This window comes from Ursus americanus, chromosome 26, assembly GCF_024610735.1.
Source record: "Ursus americanus isolate L20-20 chromosome 26, mUrsAme1.1.p, whole genome shotgun sequence".
NCBI classification, from domain to species: Eukaryota; Metazoa; Chordata; class Mammalia; order Carnivora; family Ursidae; genus Ursus; species Ursus americanus.
Window position 1 is genome coordinate 30,720,025 of NC_142152.1, and position 22,801 is coordinate 30,742,825.

Here is a 22,801-nt window from a genome sequence, read left to right on the forward strand (position 1 = left end):
TAGTATATCCAAAATTTTATCATTTCAAGATATAATTGATATTAAAACATTTAATGAAAGATTTCACATTCTCTTTTGTTATTAAAATCCAATGTGTGTTTTACAACTATAGCACATCTCAACTCAAATTATCCATATTTCAAGTGCTCAATTGCCATATGTGGCCATGGCTACCATTTTGGATAGCATATGTCTATTTGACTAAAACTTATCTAATAGTCCATTCTCTCAATGATTAGCTGGTAACCATATCCAATGAATTAATTTAACTATGACAAAGATGCACCTTCAATGCAATACATCGGCATTAACAGAGATATAGAATGCCTTGGTTAAAGTGTCCAGGAATTATTGCAATCCATTAAGCGATCAACCCCTACTATTCCTCACATCACACAGGTGGGCTCCTATGCCTGCATATGATATTATTATGAAGGAAAAAAATGAGAAGACTAAGAAAAATTTTTGCATAGGCCAAAACTGATCCCAATTTCATTTAACTTTAAAGTAATTTATTTTTCTAGAAAAATTTGCAGAGTAATAAATATATCCCTGAGGAATCTCTAAGTCATAATAATGATATACATTCTCACTTTTCTAAAAACTTACCTTATCAAGAAAAAAGTCCTAAGGAAATTCTTCTGAGCCAAGTACCAACATCTGTAGAAAACATTAGAAGGGCAAATCAAAAATCATGGAAAGGGCATGGGCAATGAAATCATGCAGAGTCAACTTGAGCAGATGCCTCCTTGGCACCAATTCCCTCAAGATGTGGAAAAATCCCATTTCCCCTGCAAAGCCAAAGGAATTTAAACAATAAAAGTTTACCTGAATGTTGTTTTCGAGCGAAGGTCAATCATCTTTCCAATGTAAATAGCTACTGCATTGGTCTGTGAAAACTGCAAGAAATAGATCAGTAAGCCATAATGCATCCTTACCCATTCAAGCCCAAATACTGTCCTCCAGGTAGCTCCAGGCTGGCTATTCACAGGTGCTACACCTTCCTGCAAGGTATACTAAGAAAGGCTATTTCAGAAAGATCAGCTCCCTTGAGAGCAAACAAGCTCTCATAAACTTTGGTTATTTTCTCAGTCATAATTCTAGTTCTAGGAAATAGTATTTTCTGGTCAAAGAACACAGCAAACAAATCATTACTTCGCTAATGTCACAAGTCCTAGGCTTTTGGTCAGCCCCTGGATTGGCCACTTCTCCATCAGGTGTTCTCAATCAGCTGTGGCCTCACTGGAAACCTAAAGTCGGCGAGATGTGTGGGCAAGAATTCATCCCACCGGTGAAAAGGTGAGGTGGGCAGATGGTCCCCTGATTACCATCCCACTCCCACAGATGAGTGAACTGAGGCTCAGAGAGAAGTAACTTGCCCGGCTCTCTCCCTGATCTCGGGGACTGGGTCTCATTGCTGTTCCTCAGCCCCAGTACCCACCACCCTGCCTGTATTATTGAAGTATTAAAAGTAATTATTGAGGGGCACCTGGGTGGCTCAGTCGGTTAAGCCTCTGCCTTCAGCTCAGGTCATGATCTCAGGGTCCTGGGATGGAGTCCTGTATCGGGCTCCCTGCTCAGCAGGGAGTCTGCTTCTCTCTCTCTCTCCCCCTGCCCCTCCACCCCACTCATGCTCTCACTCACTCTCTTTCAAATAAATAAATAAAATCTTTTTTAAAAAATAATAATTGTTGAATGAATAATTGCAAGGCCAAGAAATTCAGGTTTGGTCTCCTATACTTGTTCTAAACCTTGGCTGCACATTTGAATCACCAGGGCTTCTAAAAAAAAAATTATCCCCAGAGATCAATCAGGCTTGGGGATATTTTAAAAATTTCAGATGAACTTAGGGCGCAGACAGTGTTAAGAACCAAGTCCCCAGATTTTTAACCTTGACCGCACATTAGCATCACCTGGGGGGCTTTTAAAATCTCCCTACTCAGGCCACACCCCCAGGCCAATTAAATCACACTCTGCTCCCCAGGTGATTCTGATATTCTCAATTCTGGAAGTTGAGAACCTTGGTCCAGAGCAGCACTTCTCAGATTTCAATCTGCACTGAATCTACTGGGGCTTTGATTAAAATGCAGATTCTGGGTCAGTGAGTCTTGGATGGGCCTGATCCGTTTGCTTTTCAAAAAAGTTCCCAGGCGATGCTAATGCTACTGGTCTAAGGGCCACACTTCGAGTAACAAAGCACTACTAGGCTGTCACTTTAAGGTTCTGAAAAAGCTGCTTTAATGAATGAATTTTAAAAAATGTTCTTTAGTTGCTTATTAGTCAACTATAGCAAATGGTTACTTCTACTCTGCCTTAAAAATTTTGCAGTGAGAGGTGCCTGGGGGGCATAGTCGGTTAAGCATCGGACTCTCGGTGTCAGCTCAGGTCCTGATCTCAGGGTCCTGAGATGGTGAGCCCCTGCAGGCTTGGCACTCAGGGCAACATCTGCTTAAGACTTTCTCTCCCTCACCCTCTGCCCCTCCCACCCCAAATAAATCTTTAAAAAAATGTTTTGCAATGATCATTTTCAGCCAATCTCTCCCCCCACCCCCACCCATGAAGATGAATTTCATGATTTGTTCATGTAGGATTCGGTACTGCTGAGTGGTTAGGAGCATAGGCAATAGTGTTAGAGTAGGCAGTTAGGTTCCTTTTTTTAATATTTTTTTATTATATTATGTTAGTCACCATACAGTACATCCCTGGTTTTTGATGTAAAGTTCGATGATTCATTAGTTGCATATAACACCCAATGCACCATGCAATACGTGCCCTCCTTACTACCCATCACCAGCCTACCCCATTCCCCCACCCCCCTCCCCTCCGAAGCCCTCAGTTAGGTTCTAACAGTTAGGTTCTAACCTGGAGGTCAGCATTGAGGAAGTCATGGTGACTATCAGGAAGGTCCAAGACCGGTCCAGGCAGCACTCCACAAGAAGCCAGATCAAATCAACCAGGCCCAAGGTGGCGGATGCCATGACAGGGAACCCCTGACCAAATTAGAAAGAAAAAGTGGGAAACCCTGCTTCCTGCCCCAGGTAATGAATATTCCCCCCCTAGTTAACAACTACTGATAAGAGATAGAAATCCAACCCCCAGGACACAGATCTCTTTCCCTCTTCCTCTGTCATCCTTCCTCCCTCTCCCTCTCTCCCTCTTTCTCTCTCTTTCCTCTCTCCCCTTTCTTTCCCTCTCCGCCTCTCCCTCCGTCCCTCCCTCTCTGTCTCTCTGTCTCCCTCTCCCTCTCTCTTTCTCCCCCGCCACACCCCATTCTCATCTCTCAGGAGTGTACTTTTTGCTTTAATAAACTTTCCTGCTTGTGTCACTTGTCCACTATGCTGTGTGTGCATCCTTGAATTCATAATGGTGACAAGACCAAGAGGCCTCAGCAATCCCTTCAGTCTGACTGGGTCGAGGCCCCAGGGCCCAGGGACTCCTCAGTTCACCTGACAATGATAGGTCAGATCTCCTGGCTTGGAAACCTGCCACTGTCACTTCATAGCTATGATCCTTGGGCAATTTCCTAAACTGCTCAGTGCCTCAGTTTCCTTATCCATAAAGTAGAAACCAAAAAAAAAAAAAAAAGCACGTATGTGTTCACATCACTAATAGTGATGATTAGATTACTTATCACGAATGACATGGATGAGCTATGACCTCACACCTGTTGGAGTGGCTATCTTCAAAAAGACAAGCACTGGCATGGATGTGGTGAAAAGGGAAGCCTCGTGCATTGCTGGTGGGAATGTAAACTGGTACAGCCACTGTGGAACACAGTATGGAGGGTCCTCAGAAAATTAAAAATAGAAATACCATATGATCCAGCAATTCCACTTCTGAGGGGAAGGAAATGAATCACTATTTTGAAGAGCTATCTGTACCCCTGTATTCATTTTAGCATTCTTTACAGTAGTCAAGATAGGGAAACAATATAAGTGTCCATCAATGGATGAATGAATAAAGAAGATGTGAGATAGATAGAGAGATAGATAGATATCTAGATAGATAGATCCTATCACTAGATATCTATCTAGGTATCTATCTATATACACACACGTATACATATATAGAATGGAATATTATTGAGCCATGAGAAAGAAGGAAATCCTACCATTTGCAACAACATAAATGAACCTTGAGGGTGTTATGCTAAGCACAATAAGTCAGAGAAAGACAAATACTATATGTTCTCAATTATATGTGGAATCTAAAGAAGCCAAACTCTTAGAAACACAGAGAAGACTGGCGGTTGCCAGGGGTCAGGGGTGAGCGAAATGGGAAGATACTGGTCAAATGGTCAAACTCCCAGTGATAGGATGAATAAGTTCCGAGGATTTAATATACAGCACGGTGATTATATTTTACAGCACTGTATTATATACTTAAAAGTTGCTTAGAAAGTAGGTCTTAACTGTTCTCACCACCCATACACACACACATACACATACGCACACACGCACACACACACACACACAAATTATAATTATGAGGTGATGGATATGTTATCTTATTGTGGTAATCATTTTGCAATGTATTCTTGTATCAAATCATCGCACTGTACATCTCAAACTTACACGATGTTATACATCAATGATAGGGCAATAAAGCTGGAAGAAGTATTTTTGCATAAGTACATATGGATATGAAATGAGTTAACACAGTGCCAGGCACATAGTGTATGCAAGGTAATAGCGAATTTCTTATTGTTGTTCACTAAGCTTTGCTGATCTTGCTGGAGCTGCAAAGGTCAACGGCTCTGGATCATGACCAGGTTCACATGTCACCTCCACTCATACAAACCGTGACGCTTGGGCAACCTCCTTGACCCCACTGCACCTCCGTTTCCTCCTGTGCAGACGGAAATAATGACAACACCTGCATCATAGGGTTGTAGCAAAGATAAATTATATGCAGCTCACCTAGACTAAGGCCAGACTAAAGATCAATCTGCAACAAATGTTTGTGATCACTGTCATTGTCATTATGATTCCCATGTGCCATGCGCAGGGAGACAAAGGTAAATAAGGAACTTCAAGCACAGCCCTCGGGAGAGCTAAAAAGAAGTTGTAAATGTAAAACCCTTGATTTCAAGAGGTTTTACGGTGTCCAGTCATCCTTGAAGAGAAAGTACAAAAAAGGGATCCTGTCAGTTAATATCTCCTGTATCTGGAGTCATTCTCTTGGTTTACAACAGTTACTTTGACTCCTTGCTTTAGGCCTCTCATTTGCTTAAAACTGACGGCTTGAAAAGGCATATTCATCTGGATTCCCTCACCAAGCTGACAGTCCACTGCCACTGTTATTACAATGATTTATCACTATTCTTTCTCTGCTGCTTTTGACAGGCAAAGGAAGGGTCTTATGTGCCGTCTTATGTCCTGATTGTGATAGACACATCCCCTCGAAAAAGCAGCTTATGTTTTCTGATCTCAACATCATAAGAGCTCTATTCTCTGGTCCAGCTAAGCCAAAACCTTTCAAATATGCTCTAGATAAAGGAGAGACTCCTATTTGTATAAGTAATTCCCAGATGTGTTACACAGAAAAGAATTCAATTCATCACACGGTTACCAGAGAGTAATGACTAACACATATCAGCTTGTTTCCTAAGCACCTGCATATATAGAATGGTCTAGAGATTTGGGGAACACAGCCCCCAATTCCTGGGAATACCTGCTTTCTTCAGAGCACACTTTGTAAGGGCTCTCCCTTGCGTTCAGCAGTACTGAGCAAATAACCCTTATGAATAAAGATTGATACAAATGCAAATGATAAAATAGACATTTTCTATATTACTTGTACTTGTTAACACACACATACTCATTCACCCGTGTAACTGAAAAATCTGGAAATATTAAGTGTAAGTTGGAATTTGAGATGTACCTTTATTAGTCTCCTAGGGCTACCATAACGAATTACCATAGACTAGGTAGCTTAAAAAAACAGAAATTCATTCTCTCACACTTTTGGAGGCCAGAAGTCTGAAATCAAAGTGTGGGCAGAGCCCTGTCCCCTCTGAAGGCTCTAGGGGAGAATCCTTCCTGCCTTCCCTCTGTGAGTCCGGAATTTCCTGCCTGTGGCAACATCCCACAACACCCACCTGCCTCTGCACTTGGCATCCTTGCTGTGTGTCTCTTATAAAGACTCATGATTGGATTTGCCCCCCCCCATATAATCCAGAACGATCTCATCTTGAGATCCTTAATTTAATTACATCTGCAAAGACCCTTTTTCCAAAAAGGTCACCTTCACAAATTCCAGGGATTAAGCTGTGGATATATTTTAGGGGGGGGGGGATATCTGGTGGGGAGGTCACCAGTCAACCCACTACAATATCCGAAGAAAACCTTATCTGTAATTATAATTAAAAAGTAACTAAAACATTTGTTCTGTCAGTGACCCTAAAGGTACAAAAGAGAGAGCAGGAAAAGGCCTATGAACATCAGAGGGCAAAAAGCCTACTGTCCGGACGAGGGAGGAACCCCAGCACCCAGGGTTCCCAGGGTTGGCTCTTGCTTCACTTTCAGATTAAGTCCACGTAAGAGGATTTGCAACACTGAGCCAACTGCTGCAGGCTGGAGCCCTTGCCACATTGTCGCCCCCTCTGACTTCACAAGGAGCACACCTACCTACCTGCCTGCTCATTGGAGGGAGACCAGCAGAGCTGCTTAGACACATCTTATCGTCCATGGGAATCTGCAGTTCTTCACGTATGATGCAAGAACTAGATTGTTTTCAAGTTTTCATGTCCCTCCCTCTTTCCTTCTGTGCTCCATTTCTCCTTCCTGTTGATTGCTACATAAACTGGGGAAAGGAATGTAAGAGAAAAACTTCTAAAAAGAGCCATACAACTTCTCATTCATTTGTGGCTCCTAAGAAGTCATGGAAGAAAATACAGTGATCTGTTCCAAAAAAAAAAAAAAAAAATGTTGAGGAATTTAAATTATAGATTTTGGAAAATCAAAAATAAACCTCGGGGTAGTTACTCTTGTGCCATCATGCTGATGAAGAAGGTTAAATAACTTCCCAGGACACAAGAAAGCCAGGAGCTGGGAAGCAGACACAGCTCATTTGGTTCCAAACCCTTTCCATTGGGAACCAAGTTGACCAACTATTTCTGAGCATCCCTTTCAGGTGTGAGAGGGTTTCAAAGCTGGCTCTGGGGTGTCAGGAGGAAGAAGAGGAAGGGGAGGGAAGCATCATTCTCTGAGGCAACTGAAGCAGTGTTGGGGGGGCCGGTGCTGACCAAAGAGCTAACCTTACAAAAATGATGCCTTTACTCTAAGGGGAATTATTCCTTGAGCTTATTAGGAAAATCCATATCATGGTCCAGAAAAAAATCACCTGGCAGTTAGGGCCCTGGATACCACATGCTCTGAACTCCTGGCCTCAAAGAAGAAGCAGTGCTCGTGTACTTAAAAGAGAAGGGCTTTAGGGGCGCCTGGGTGGCTCCGTTGGTGAAGTGTCCAACTTTTGGTTTCAGCTCAGGACATGATGTCAGGGCCCTGGGATCGAGCCTGACATCAGGCCCCGCGCTCAGCACAGTGTGCTTCAGATTCTCTCTCCCTCTGCCCCTCCCCCTGCTCATGCTCGCTCTCACTCTCTCTCTCTCTCTCTCTCAAATAAATAAATAAATCTATGGGGGGGGGGAAGAGGCTTTGGCCTCTTGCTTCCTGCTGCGCATTCACTCAGAGGGGAGGCAAGTACATCCACGGGCCCAGTCAAGATACCACTAGGCACGAATGGAGTTGACCCATGATCCCTGGTCAGCTGGTACCCATGGACAGAATTGCCCTGCTCTTTGCAGATGTCCATCCGACAGATTCTCCTCTCTCAGCAGCCAAACCCAGGCCAACCAGCCCAGGAGTCCACTTTTGAACAAATGCTGTATTCTGTGCAGAGGCTTATTTATCACCAAGCTAATGAAGCTTCCACTTCAGGGACCCCAAGTAGCAGGGGCCTCTCTCAAAGGGCTACAGGCAATTTATATCCATGATCTGCTATTATTTTTCTGTAAGATAGCCCTCCCAATTGTAGATTCCCCAGGTCTCAAAAACCTGGATCTGCCCCATCTCTTATGGGGCATCCCATGGCAGTTTTAATTTATAGAGCTTATAATAGGGGCTTAATAAATACAAGTCAGAATAATGAATGCAACACCTTTGATGCACCAACATGAGTCACAGATACAATCTTTGTCTTGGAGAAATCCAAAGTATAGTGGAGAAGGGAAACAGGAATAAAAAAATAAGCACCACATAAATGTAACCTCCTGACTCCAATGAATGCTCCGCAGCTTCCCTGTTAGAGGCACAGACAATTGGAGGACGTGACCCAGGCAGAGAGGTTCCCAGGAGGCAAGGTGGAACTGAGATCTGAAGGAAATGAGAATTAACCAGGAGGAAGGGGGTAGGGGCAGAGAACTTTCTAGGCTGAGAGGACAGAAGTGCCGCGAGGGAAAGGCCAGGACATGTCATAGGTACTGAGAGAAGGCTCGATCAGCTGCAGCCCAGACAGCAAGGGAGAGCCTGGTATAACATGAGTCTGGGAGGCAAACCAACCACGGGGGAACTCATCAGCCACGTGACGGTCTCCACCATTATTATAAGAACAAGGGGAAGTGATGAAGCCGGCATGTTTCGGTGGAGTGTTGGGGTGGGGGCATGGATAAGAGGAATGACATGAGCAGTTACATAGGTTCCAGAGAAGGCAAGAGGCCACAGTCCAGCTGGCAGGAAGTGCATGGTGAGGGGGTTTGGCTGAGACAAGAGGAGGGATTTCCTCCATTGTCGGGGAGCAGAGCACCAGCAATGAAGGCAGTGAGTTTATACGGGAAAGAGATGCCCTCTGATGGCCTTGTTCCCCTGCTGCAAGTGGGAAGATGAGAAACAAGAAGTGTGTAGAAAATGAGAGAGAACGTTTCACGCAAGCAGTCAAGGCTCCAGACACCAGGCCACTTTGCAGGGAAGACCCCTGGGCCCAGCAGGCGGCTTATGTTGCCCAGACATAAAGAGGCACCATGAGGCTGACATGCCCTCTCCCGTGGGGTTTGCCTTTCAGAAAAGGATCCACACTAACATCACAGGAGGCCCGTGACAGGAGTAGAAAGTTGGGGCAGGAGGACATTGTTTCAAATCTCCAGGCAGTCTTCTGTATCAGCACATTTGGAGATTTGAATGCCTCTTTGAGGCAAATGGTTCTCTCTTCCAAAAAAACCGCCAGTTTTTCTTGAGGAAGCCTATGAGCCCACACTAATCTGATGACAGACGTTTGAGGGGCCCGAGAAGTGCTCTCTGTGGCAACGGGATCTGGTGCTTGCGGTCACATCTGGTGCTTGTAGTCGCATCTGCGCCACCCCCTGCCAGGCCCCTGGCTTCAGGCAGCAAGAACGCCTCTTTGGTCTGTCTGCATTCGGGCAGCACTGGGACTGCAAGCTGTCATTTGCTCTTCGGGAGCTGTTTGCGTTATTATGGGCATTTTGATTCTGACTTAGGAGGCCAGACTGAGGTGCATAAAGCAATTGGCGAGCTGTCCATGTCATGCAGTGACTGAAGTTCACGAAAGAGAGAGAGAGAGAAGAGGAAATGTCACAAAGGTTTCAGCTATGGAGGAAATTTCTATGGAGGAGGTACTCGAAGGAGGCCGTGAAGAACAGAGAGGGTTGGGGACACGTCGTGGAAGGACAGGGCATCCCCGTGAAGCGAGCAGCTTGCGTGTGATTTCTCAGCAGGCAGGTCTGGGTCTATCGCTTACTGGCTGCATGGCCTTGAAAAAAATGACTTAAACTCTTTGTGCTTCCTTTTCCTTAATGGTGACAAGAGCAGGTTAGTCCCTACCTGTAAGGCCCTACTGAGGAGTCGACAAGGTAATTCTTACAGTGTCCTTACCACACTGCCTAGGCCATTTGAAGCAACCCATAAATATGGCCAGTATGTTGTTTTTGTTTTTGTTAGTATTATATGTTAGAATATTAAAATGCCAACGCCTCTCACGTTTCGAAGCAAACTTTGAGACCACCAAGCAGGACTTTCCAAGAAGGTGTAAACTGACATGTGGCCACTCCTAGGCCCTCAACCATACTGAAGGTACAAGAGGACCACGAGCAGGAATGACAGGGGGAGAGGGTCTCTTTTCAGAGAGTTGTGGGTGTGCTCTGGTCTAGTCTCCCAAAGGTTAGGCATCCCTTGCTTCAAGCTGGGGTAAGGGACTTCATAAGCACTACTTGGAGAGCCTGGTACAAGTCCCCTCAATGGGGGACACGGGACTCTGCTGATTCACTCCTGAGAAACACAAAGAACGCAGACCGCTCTTTCCTGGTGGTGGAGAGGAGAGGCAGCGTCCGGAAAGTTTGCTGGGGCAAAGGCAGGAGGGTTTCCTGGTGACCATATTCAGCCCTCATGAAGAAGAGCTAGCAAGAGGGTTCGAAAGGGTCACGAACAATGAAGACCTCAGAAAACCAAGTTTGAAATGCCCAAGATCTGCAGGAGGAGCCCACAGCCACCAACTGGAACAAACATTCACCATACCCAGGGAAAAGCAGGTAAGGGATGGCTAGTCAAGGTATGCGTTGGGGGGTTGGGAGGAAAGTGTGTGGGGAGGAGGAGGAAATCTCTGGGGGGAGAAAGAAACAGGAAAGCAATCCCATCAGAGGAAGAATCAGCATTAACTGCCAAGCCCAAGGAATGCAAAGGCCAACTCACGCAGAATTAAGATAGTGTATCAGTGTGTTGGTTCCCTATTGCTGTTACAGAAAATCATCAAGAACTTAGTGGCTTAAAACAGCACAAATTTGTTATTTCACAGTTTAGAAAAGTCTGAAGTCTGAAATAGGTCTCAAAGGGCTAAAATCAGGGCTGTCAGCAGGGCTGCATTCCTTTCGAGAAGTTCTAGGAAAGAGTCTAGAGTTTCTTGCCTATTCCAGCTTCTAAAGACGGCCGCATTCCTAGGCTCTTGACTGCCTTCCACCCTCAAAGACAGCAATTTTCAGTTTTCCTCATATCACATCACTTGGACTCTCTCTTCTGCCTTTCTTTTCCTCTTATAAGGACGCTTGTCATTACACTGAACCCACCTCAATAATTCGGGATAATTGCCCCCATCTTAAGGTCATATGATTAACAACCTTAATTCTAGCTATAATGTATTCACAGGTTCCAGGGATTAGTATGTGGATGTGTTTGGGCCATTGTTATTGTGCCCACCATAGTCAATAAGAATCTTCCCACCCCTCAGCTCCCTCTCTGCCTTAAATTCAACCCCAGACGAGCCAGGAGCAGCCTGGCTAGTGTTGGAGGTTGGGAAACAGACAAGGAGCCAATGTGCACAGTATCAGCACAGTGCCTGAAACAGCATGAGGAATAAATTAAATTAATATTCAGTGAATGTATGTATCCACATCCCATAGTAATTGGGGGCCCAGTATGATTCCTGATGGAAGCAGCCCCCTTAGATGCTCCCAGCCAGATCTCCGAATCAGGGAAGTCCTTTTGCCAAAACTCAAATCCTGCTCATCCCCTTTTAAATTGTAGTTAGGTTATTGTTTTCACCCCGAACTCCAGAATTGTGTAACAATACCTTGTAACATATGGCGCACACAGCTCCCTAAAAAGAGGACCCAATCAAAATTTATAAGGCAAGAGTTTGCATCTCCGATTTTAAATGGGACTAACCACTCAAATTAGAGTTGTTGCTCTATTCCGGACAGAGAGAAGAGTGTTCAGAACTGCCAAGAACAAGCAAGGCAGCGATACCCTCCCAGTCACTGTCAGAGGCAACTCCGCTCACCTGAACCAGACGGAGGGTGGGACCGAGGCGTGCAGGCTCCAGGAAGAGGAAAGTGAACATGTCAGCTGATCAGAGCCAACTTTTGATTTTTCACAGAAAAGGGGAAATAGGGCAACATGAAAGACTGGGAGCCAAATACAGAGAAGCAGTAAGGTGCGTCCCGTATGAAAAGATCAAGCCCCCTTGTTGGAGTGAGGGGCGGGACAGTCAGCTGTCCCACCAAACCTGCCATCCCCCTGCGGGGGCTCAGGAATCTTCAGAAGTAATCACGATGCTAACTAGATAGTATTGTGTAGCTGGAAAAGAAAGTCCAAGGCAATCATCTGTGAGGGGTTAGCCAGCACAGGCCAGGGCAGGTGAGAGAGGCGGACTCTCAGGGGCTTCAGCGAGGCTCAGCCTCTGGTGGCCAGGAAGAAGCCTCCATCAAAAGCAACTATGGCATGCTCACCGGTCTTCTGATTACCAACTTGGCTCATGGATTTGAGGAAGGAGTTTGGAATAATCCAGGACTTAACAATTAATAATCTCCTGTAATTTAATAACCTTGTGTTTTGGTTTACACATCTCATCTTAGAACAGCCTGAGTCATTGTCTGAGAATGACTCTGGGCTTTCACAAATGCCCTACACTGTGGCCATCCATTGAGGGACATCCTGGCAGCCAGTGACTGCTCTCTCTGAATTTTAGTCTGTGTTCTTTGGCCTTGGATTTATAGATCATTTGGAAATAGTACTATCCTGGAATAACCACACACACATATATACACCCCTCACAGAGAACATGGAGAACTCCTACTCATCCCGCATGGCCCAACTTAAGTGCTATGCCTCTGAAAAGTTTTTTTCTGGCTTACCCAGCATTACTGGGGGGGGGGGGGGGGGGGGTGAGGAACATGGAGAAAAGAAATCATAAAATAATTGATGAAATTGTAGATACCCACTGGTTTTCAAACCTCTTTACCTAAAGACCACTTGGTCAACCAATGCTGATATGGAAGCCAATATGTAAAACATAAAACATAAAAAATAGATATGCTCCGGCTAAAGGAGAGATAGGAGGCCAGTAACTACTCCCTGGGCTTCCACAGTGCACCCCCATCGCAGTGAAACCTCTTATCCCACAATTGAAAAACTCGTATCCAGTCTAACACTCATTTTACAAATGAGGAAATAGATACAAAATCTGATGTCAGAAAATAGTTGATAGAATTAATTGTTTCATGTGGTTCTCCCAAACCAGAGACAATAATAACATGATATTGGGGCATCAGTGGCTCAGTCAGTTGAGCATCCAACTCTTGATTTCAGTTCAGGTCATGATCTCAGAGTCCTGGGATCGAGCCCTGTGTCAGGCTCCCCACTCAGCTCAGAGTCTGCTTGGGATTCTCATTCTCTCTCTCTCTCTCTCTCTCTCTCTCTCTTCTTCTGCTACACTCCCCCTCCCCGCTTGCACACACACACACTCTCTCTTCCTCCTTCTAAAATAAATAAATAAATCCTTAAAAAATAATAATAATAACATGGTATTAATACTGCCCCTTCCAAGCTTTGGCAGACACAAGTTATCAGTCCCACATGTGGGCCCAGAATCCTTCTCAAGGCAGCATTCTAATAAGCTGCTAACAATTGACTACAGTCAACATGTAAGATTAATTTATTTACTCTTACTGTTTTAAATATTTTTTCTGTCCTAAATGCTAACACATATTGTTTTATTACCATTCTATTACCAACCAATGTCATTAATATTTAAAAGCATAGAAAAAGCTTTAATAGGATACATAAGCCAACAGAAATACTTTTTTTTTTCATTTAATTAATGGTCTTACCTTACACATTTTGGGAGTTGACCTTCCAAATCTAATGGTATTAAGTAAACAATTACTATCTGATCACATTTTCTCTACTAGATTAAAATACAAAAATAGAGGTGCTAGACGTATTCCTTGGTGGTATGGGCAATGTCAACTCAAAAATAAAAAAGTGGTAGGACACCCTTTTTCTTTACTGTCTAGAGTTTGGTTGATTCAAGCTTGAAGTGAAAAAGCAAAACATTCCAAATTTGATACTGGACCATTATCATTTTTTAAATATTTGGGGCACCTGGGTGGTTCAGTAGGTTAAGTGTCTGCCTTTGGCTCAGGTCATGAATCTGGGGTCCTGGAATTGAGCCCCACATCAGGCTCCCTGCTCCCTGCTCAGTGAGGAGCCTCCTTCTCCCTCTCCCTCTGCTGCTCCCCCAGCTTGTGCTCTCTCTCTCTCTCTCTCTCTCTCTCTCTCTGTCAAATAAATAAATAAATAAATTTTTTTCCAAAAAATCATTTTTTAAATATTCAACTCCCTCTTATTGAGAATTGCCTTTATGGGGAAAGAAGTGAACGTCCTTTACCAATCAGCAGAGCTGATTCACACATATCATCTATGCACAAGACACAGGTGAGCTCCAAGTCACAGCATACAGCCACCTGCTGGTTCTGGGACCCAGTTTCTCTCCTTAGGTTCCTATGATGGGTTTCAGGACATGCTAGCCCAAAATATAGAACCACGGCATATTAAATACCTTAAACTGAAGGAATTTTTTTTTAATGGTAGAAAGAGGAAGTTCACTCTGACCTCTCCTACCACCCACTGCCCTTCTTCCCTGAAACAGGTCATGAAACTGTCCTGGGAAAGTTATGCGCCCTGTACAAGGAGAAAGGAAGACATTCTTATCACCAGAGATGGGGAATTGGGGGCCAAGAAATCTGTACAAACAAACTTCATTAAATCAACCCTTATCTTCCCAATTTCTTCTTCACCATTTAGTACCCCCCACCCCAAATCCCTTTGTCTTGTCAATTCTTCACAAATGTACATTTTTTCCAAAAGTTATAAAAGCTTCCTACTCTAGTTACCTCTCCAGATCTTCATTTCTCTCGTGAAGACTGTCACGGATATGTAAAAATACACTAAAAGTTGAATGTTTTTCTCCCGTTGATCTGTCTTTGCCAGTTTCATTTTCAGAACCAGGCAGGGACCCTAATAGGACTGAGGAAAAATTTTCCTCCCCTACACCTGCCTAGGCTCTTAAAACAGAAAATTCTTCACTTTTGGAAGAACATGGGGGAAACTCATTGCCCTGCTCCCCACCCCCTTACTCCTCTTCCCTGTAAGGGCGGGTCATTTATCTACTTGGTCTGGTTGGGATGGAGCACTGAGGTCCACTAGCCAAGTCTCTGCCCATCTCTCACCATCACTCCCACTCCCTGGCCTGTTTGCACATTAACTGTATACCAGCCCCCCTCCTCCATGTGGCCAGCCAGTGAGAAACAGTCTTTCTGGATCTGGGTTGTGGCTTCAATGGGAGGTGGAGAAGATGGGAAGCCCATTTGGGCCTCAGGTTCGCTTCACAATGTCCAATCCAGCAACTGACAGACTCTAACTCTTTGTGACTCCCAGTTGTAGAATTTGGAAGACAGAGTCAATACGTAGTGTCTTCAGGAACCCCAATACTGCCCAAGTTGAGGCTCTGTGCTCATCATGTTTGTGCATACATATGTGTGTTAGCACATGTCTCCTTGTTCACCATGGTTCCAGACACACTAGAAAACTTCCAAACATCTGCTAAGGCAAAGTTTGAGTGGTCTTTAATATCCATGAGGCTCAACCAAATGGGGAAACACCCATCTCTTCAAAAAAGTGGTTCTGCAATGGTATCTTCCTTCATCTCCACCCCCTTACCCCACCCCTGCACTCTAAGCACTCGACCCATACACGGGTTCATGGAGCTTCGCCAGGATCATTTTACTCCATGTCACACATCAGTTACCTTCTCTCCAATAGTAGCTTGAAGTCAGTGTCTGGATCTCTCATAGGACTAGATGGTGAAACTAAACTTCTGCCCCCCTGGCCACATCATCTCCATGCTCTCTTTGTGTGTCTCTTTGCCTAATTGTTACTAGGAATGACCATGCTATACCTGAGCCCCCTGCAGCTGGCCACAGTTAGACAAGATATGCCTTTCCCTTCTCTGGGTTTAGAGTGCAGTGACCCTTCCTGACACTTGTCTCAGTTCCTAGCAGCAAATCTGTTTTCTGGCTTAAATCATGAGCCTTCAAAAGACTGATTTCTTGGGAGGCTGACATGAAGCTCTGATTAGCTTCTATATATACTGATATATATGGTGAGGAGTGGGAGGAGTTTTGAAAACCTGGGTTATCTCTAAAATCAGAATATACATCCTACAGCCAATGCTTCAGAGCTAAAGCATCCATGAGCCTATAATCAACTGTCCTCCAAAAACCTTCTTGTCAGTTACTTTGACTTAGGCCTTAATTCATAAATGTTTCTGGGATCTTGGAAACCTTTATGGAAAAGTTTTCATCTCTGTTTTTAATAACTTACTAATAAATATAAAAATAAATCTATCCATGTAATAATACAAATTCAGATAGTACTAGACTGGCTCGAAAGTTAAAAACTAAGTTTTCCCCAAAACCTATGGGATACTGCAAAGGCAGTCCTAAGGGGGAAATACATAGCCATACAAGCCACACTCAAAAGAATAGAAAAATCTAAAATGCAGTTTTTGTATTCTCACCTCAAGAAGCTGGAACAGCAACAGAGGGACAGGCCTAATCCATGCACGAGGAAGCAGTTGACCAAAATTAGAGCTGAAATCACTCAAACAGAAACCAGAAGTACAGTAGAGCAGATCAACAGGACTAGAAGCTGGTTCTTGGAGAGAATCAATAAAATTGACAGACCACTGGCAACACTTATCCAAAAGAAAAGAGAAAGCACCCAGATTATTAAAATTATGAATGAAAAAGGAGAGGTCACGACGAACACCATTGAAATTGGAAGGATTATTAGAAATTTTTACCAACAGCTATATGCCAATAAACTAAGCAATCTGGAAGAGATGGAATCCTTCCTGGAAACCTATAAACTACCAAGATTGAAACAGGAAGAAATTGATTTCTTAAACAGGCCAATTAATTATGAAGAAATTGAGTCAGTGATAAAAAACCTTCCAAATAACAAAATTCCAGGCCCAGACGGTTTTCCTGGGGAATTCTACTAAACATTCAAAGAAGAAATAATACCTATTCTCCTAAAGCTATTTCAAAAAATAGAAACAGAAGGAAAGCTACCAAACTCATTCTATGAGGCCAATATTACCTTGATCCCCAAACCAGGCAAAGACCCCCTCAAAAAGGAGAATTACAGACCGATTTCCCTAATGAATATGGACGCCAAAATCCTCAACAAGATACTTGCTAATAGAATCCAACAGTTCATTAAAAGGATTTTCCATCACGATCAAGTGGGATTCATACCTGGGATGCAAGCGTGGTTCAATATTCGCAAATCAATCAGCGTGATACATCATATCAACAAGAAAAGACTCAGGAACCATATGATCCTCTCAATCGATGCCGAAAAAGCATTTGACAAAATACAGCATCCTTTCCTGATTAAAGCCCTTCAGAGTGTAGGAATAGAAGGTACATTTCTCAATATCATAAAAGCCATCTATGAAAAGCCTACTGCAAATATTATTCTCAATGGGGAAAAGCTGGAAGCCTTTCCCTTAAGATCAGGAACACGACAAGGATGCCCACTCTCGCCACTATTATTCAACATAGTACTAGAAGTCCTTGCAACAGCAATCAGACGACAAAAAGGGATCAAAGGTATTCAAATCGGCAAAGAAGAAGTCAAAATGTCTCTCTTCGCAGATGACATGATACTCTATATGGAAAACCCAAAAGAAGCCACTCCCAAACTATTAGAAGTTATAGAGCAATTCAGTAACGTGGCAGGATACAAAATCAATGCTCAGAAATCAGTTGCATTTCTGTACACGAATAACGAGACCGAAGAAAGAGAAATTAGGGAATCCATCCCATTTACAATAGCACCAAAAACCATACGTTACCTTGGAATTAACTTAACCAGAGACGTAAAGGACCTATATTCTAGAAACTATAAATCACTCTTGAAAGACATTGAGGAAGACATAAAAAGATGGAAAGATATTCCATGCTCATGGATCGGAAGAATTAACATAGTTAAAATGTCCATGCTACCCAGAGCAATCTACACTTTCAATGCTATCCCGATCAAAATACCGAGGACATTTTTCAAAGAACTGGAACAAACAATCCTTAAATTTGTATGGAAACAGAAAAGGCCCCGAATCTCCAAGGAACTGTTGAAAAGGAAAAACAAAGCTGGGGGCATCACAATGCCGGATTTCGAGCTGTACTACAAAGCTGTGATCACAAAGACAGCATGGTACTGGCACAAAAACAGACACATAGACCAATGGAACAGAATAGAGAGCCCAGAAATGGAACCTCGGCTCTTTGGGCAACTAATATTTGATAAAGCAGGAAAAAACATCCGGTGGAAAAAAGACAGTCTCTTCAATAAATGGTGCTGGGAAAATTGGACAGCTACATGCAAAAGAATGAAACTTGACCACTCTCTCACACCATACACAAAAATAAACTCCAAATGGATGAAAGACCTCGATGTGAGACAGGAATCCATCAAAATTCTAGAGAACATAGGCAGCAACCTCTACGACGTCGGCCAAAGCAACCTTTTTCATGATACATCCCCAAAGGCAAGAGAAACAAAAGATAAAATGAATTTATGGGACTTCATCAAGATTAAAAATTTCTGCACAGCCAAGGAAACAGTCAGAAAAACTAAGAGGCAGCCCACGGAATGGGAGAATATATTTGCAAATGACACTACAGATAAAGGACTGGTATCCAAGATCTACAAAGAACTTCTCAAACTCAATACACGAGAAACAAATAAACAAATCAAAAAATGGGCAGAAGATATGAACAGACACTTTTCCAATGAAGACATACAAATGGCTAACAGACACATGAAAAAATGTTCAAAATCATTAGCCATCAAGGAAATTCAAATCAAAACCACACTGAGATACCACCTTACGCCAGTTAGAATGGCAAAAATAGACAAGGCAAGAGACAACAATTGTTGGAGAGGATGTGGAGAAAGGGGATCCCTCCTACATTGTTGGTGGGAATGCAAGTTGGTACAGCCACTCTGGAAAACAGTGTGGAGGTCCCTTAAAAAGTTAAAAATTGAGCTACCCTATGATCCAGCCATTGCACTACTGATACAGACGTAGTAAAGAGAAGGGCCATATGCACCCCAATGTTCATAGCAGCAATGTCCACAATAGCTAAATCGTGGAAGGAGCCGAGATGCCCTTCAACAGATGACTGGATTAAGAAGTTGTGGTCCATATATACAATGGAATATTACTCAGCTATCAGAAAGAACGAGTTCTCAACATTTGCTACAGCATGGACGGCACTGGAGGAGATAATGCTAAGTGAAATAAGTCAAGCAGAGAAAGACAACTACCATATGATTTCTCTCATCTATGGAACATAAGAACTAGGATGATCAGTAGGGGAAGAAAGGGATAAAGAAACGGGGGGTAATCAGAAGGGGGAATGAAACATGAGAGACTATGGACTATGAGAAACAAACTGAGGGCCTCGGGGGGGGAGAGGATGGGATAGGCCGGTGATGGGTAGTAAGGAGGGCACGTATTGCATGGTGCACTGGGTGTTATACACAACTAATGAATCATCGAGCCTTACATCGGAAACCAGGGATGTACTGTATGGTGACTAACATAATAAAATAAAAATCATTATTAAAGAAAAAAAAAACTAAGTTTTCCTTCCCTTTCGCAACCAATAGTGAAAAACATGTCTATTCCATTCTCTGAGAAATAGAAGTCTGAATTCCTTTGTAACTACCACAGTATTTTTTTTTCAGAGTATCTCACTGAGTAATAAAACCCCTGAATCCTTGCATCTCAAAAAAATGTCTTTACTTTGTCTTCACTAGATACATAGTTTATCATGAGAATATAAAGACTTCTAGGTTCAGGAACTTCTGGTTTTAGCTCCAACATGCAAAGACCTTGGAAACTGTCACTCTTCCCTTTACAATCAGAAAGAGCTGAAAAGCCTGAAAATCAATGGCTTTTCATGGACCCATCTGAGAGCTGAGGTTTCAGGGCAAACCATGACCTAAAAGATGGGTGAATCCAGAAAGTCATAGCAGGTATCTGTTTACCTGGAACAGAAGCCACCAGAGCCATAAGCTGACAGAAAGGCTTAAAAGATAATTTTGACAAACTGCTGGAGGCTAGATGCACTAGCACAAAAATGAGAAATTCCTAGGGGCCACAGCTTTAAGGGTGTCCCCACACTTCCTTAGGTTTTACCGCTTGGAGTCTCATTATATTTTAATGGTGAAGCTCCAAGAAAGTTCCCCTAATAGCTCTGACAGGAAGAGGAGGAACATAGCCATTGTTAATATTCTCTGCAGCAAAAGCCAGGAAAAAAGTCTCTCAGAGGGGTAGTACACCCCTTGGGGGTAAGACAATTTCCCACTCCAGCCATCCTGTTTCGTCCAGGCAGGAATGGGCAGGGAGGCTGTGAGTAGTTAGGAAACACTCATGAAGGTCACAGCCCTGCGACACAAGCCTAGTAGAAAATTGACATGTAACCATTAGATTATAAAAAGTTTCCTCTCCCACACACCTAACCACCAGACCAAAAGGGGGGTCAGTGTAAAGACTGGACTTCAGCAGAAACAACTGCAAGACACAAACTCTTCCTGGAGACCTCAGAGAAACCTGCAGCCAACAAGGTCACTAAAGAAGAATCTGAAGTTTCTGACACCTGCAGCAAGCATTAAACACAACCCAATGCCTTGCCAAATTAGCATAAAATATCACTCAAGGCCTATATACCTCTGTTTCTATTAACCAACACCTTGGGCTTTCAGCCAAATTTACATGGCATGCTAAAAGGAAAAGAAAAACAGTCTGAAGAGACAAAGCAGGCATCAGAACCAGACTCAGATATGACAGATATTGGAATTATACAGGGGAATTAAAATCACTATGATTAATATGTTAAGGGCTCTAATGGTAAAAGTAGACAACTTTCAAGAAGAGATAGATGGGTAATGTGAGCGAGAGTGACTGTACATGTTCTCATGTTCTCCTTGCATAATTATTAATGGTGCCTCCTTTTTCCTTTCAAACCTGTCCTGGATTAGCCAACAAAACATATGGGCATCCTATTGATATGTCACTCTAACAGACAGCAGATGTTCTTTCCTGCAAACATTTAACTCATGTTTGGTTTTTGAAAGCTCCTTGAAGACCAGATACTCCACTGCTGCTGACGTGCATTCTTTTAGTTCGCTTGTAGCAAAACCTGAAACTTTCCAGGTGTCTTGACCATCCATCATAACTATGCCAGAATGTTCCCTAATTTGTAGAAATCAAATTGTTTATGGTTTGAATTTTTTTTCATTCAAAAGCTGAACAGTCCCTAAATGAAGCCATAAATAATGTAAAGGTCATTTTTCTAGAAGGTATAAACACTAGGAACACAAGATATAGAGAATAACAATAGGATTGTTCGCCTATCCTCCTTCTTTGGCAGCCTCTTCCCTCCCACTCCCACTGTGAAAGCAGCCACAGTTCGTTGGTCCAGGGGCAGATACTTGACACAGTCTCAGCCTATCAGAGCCAACGAGAGTCCTCCCCAGGAATGTATTAATTATTTTTCACAGAGTCCGTGATTGTCTGGGTCAGCTAAAGCCCTAAGATATAAAGCTTTATAATTGTTGGTGGCTGTTCTCTAAACTGGGAGAGAAAGAGAGAGAGGGAAGGAAAAGGAGAGAGAGAAGAATGAAGCCAATGGCGGCAAGAAGCAACATCCAGAGACAAAGAGAAAGCCCTAATGACATTTAAATACCTGCTTCTAGTCGTTTCTAAGCCTAGCAGCCTCCTTATCTTTTCTGTCCCCTAATTGTTCTCATCTTCCACAAAATACCCAGGTTCCTGCCAATAAATTTCCTTTTTTACATAAGTAGAATGAGTTTGCCTTCTGTCACCTTTGGTTGAAGAGTCCTAACTAATACAAGTGAGGTTAATGTATGTGTCCCATTTAAGAAGAGTCTTCTGGCAAGAAGTTCACAGAGGAACTACACAGTTAAAAGCCTTTACTTTTAAGCTGAGCTGCCCTCGAGCAATCTGCTGCAATTTCTCTACTTACCATTTAGGAATCTAAAGGCAATTTTTTATATCCTCTCCTCACTTGCTGTGTATCTCCAGAGTCATTCAACCACTCTTATCCTTTCAACTATTTCCATTAAGAAAAATAGCACAGACTTTTAAAGAAAAGGTTGTTTGGCCTCATAATCCCCCTGATTAAAAATCTCTGTCTTTTTTTTTTTTTTCTACGTAAGCCATTTCTAGTACTTACTTTTAAAGAATCAAGGCCTGACTTTGAAGCTCATGAATCCACACAGAAGGTCTTTGTTATGAGGTGAATTGTGCCCTCTCCCCCCAAATTCATATGTTGAAGCTTTAACCTGAAGTGCCTTGGAATGTGACTATATTTGGAGACAGGGTCTTTAAAGAAGTAATTAAGTTAAAATGAGGCCACTGAGTGTGGACCCTTATCCAATATGACTGGTATCTTTGTAGGAATAGAAAATCAGGGCACAAGGGGCGCCTGGGTGGCACAGCGGTTAAGCGTCTGCCTTCGGCTCAGGGCGTGATCCTGGCATTATGGGATCGAGCCCCACATCAGGCTCCTCCGCTATGAGCCTGCTTCTTCCTCTCCCACTCCTCCTGCTTGCGTTCCCTCTCTCGCTGGCTGTCTCTATCTCTGTCAAATAAATAAAATCTTTAAAAAAAAAAAAAGAAAAAAAAAGAAAATCAGGGCACAGAAATGTACAGAGGGAAGATGATGTCAAGACACAGGGAGAAGGTGGCCATCTACAAACCAAGGAGCGAGGCCTCCGAAGAAACCAGCTCTGTCAACATCTTGGTCTCAGACTTTTAGCCTCCAGAATCATAAGAAAAGAAATTTCTACTGTTTATGCCACCCAGTCTGTGATGGTTTGTTACGGCAGCCCTAGCTAACTAATACCATCTGTATTAG

General features: G+C 43.2%; 1 long non-coding RNA gene across 1 annotated transcript; it reads right to left on the minus strand.

The window, feature by feature from the left end:
* Positions 1–618: 618 nt before the first annotated feature.
* LOC148107710 (uncharacterized) lies at positions 619–2,964 on the minus strand. Its single transcript, XR_015721725.1, has 3 exons — positions 2,863–2,964; positions 829–899; positions 619–660 (listed from the first exon to the last, which is right to left on the minus strand). It is a non-coding gene; the product is annotated as an uncharacterized LOC148107710 (long non-coding RNA).
* Positions 2,965–22,801: the final 19,837 nt, after the last annotated feature.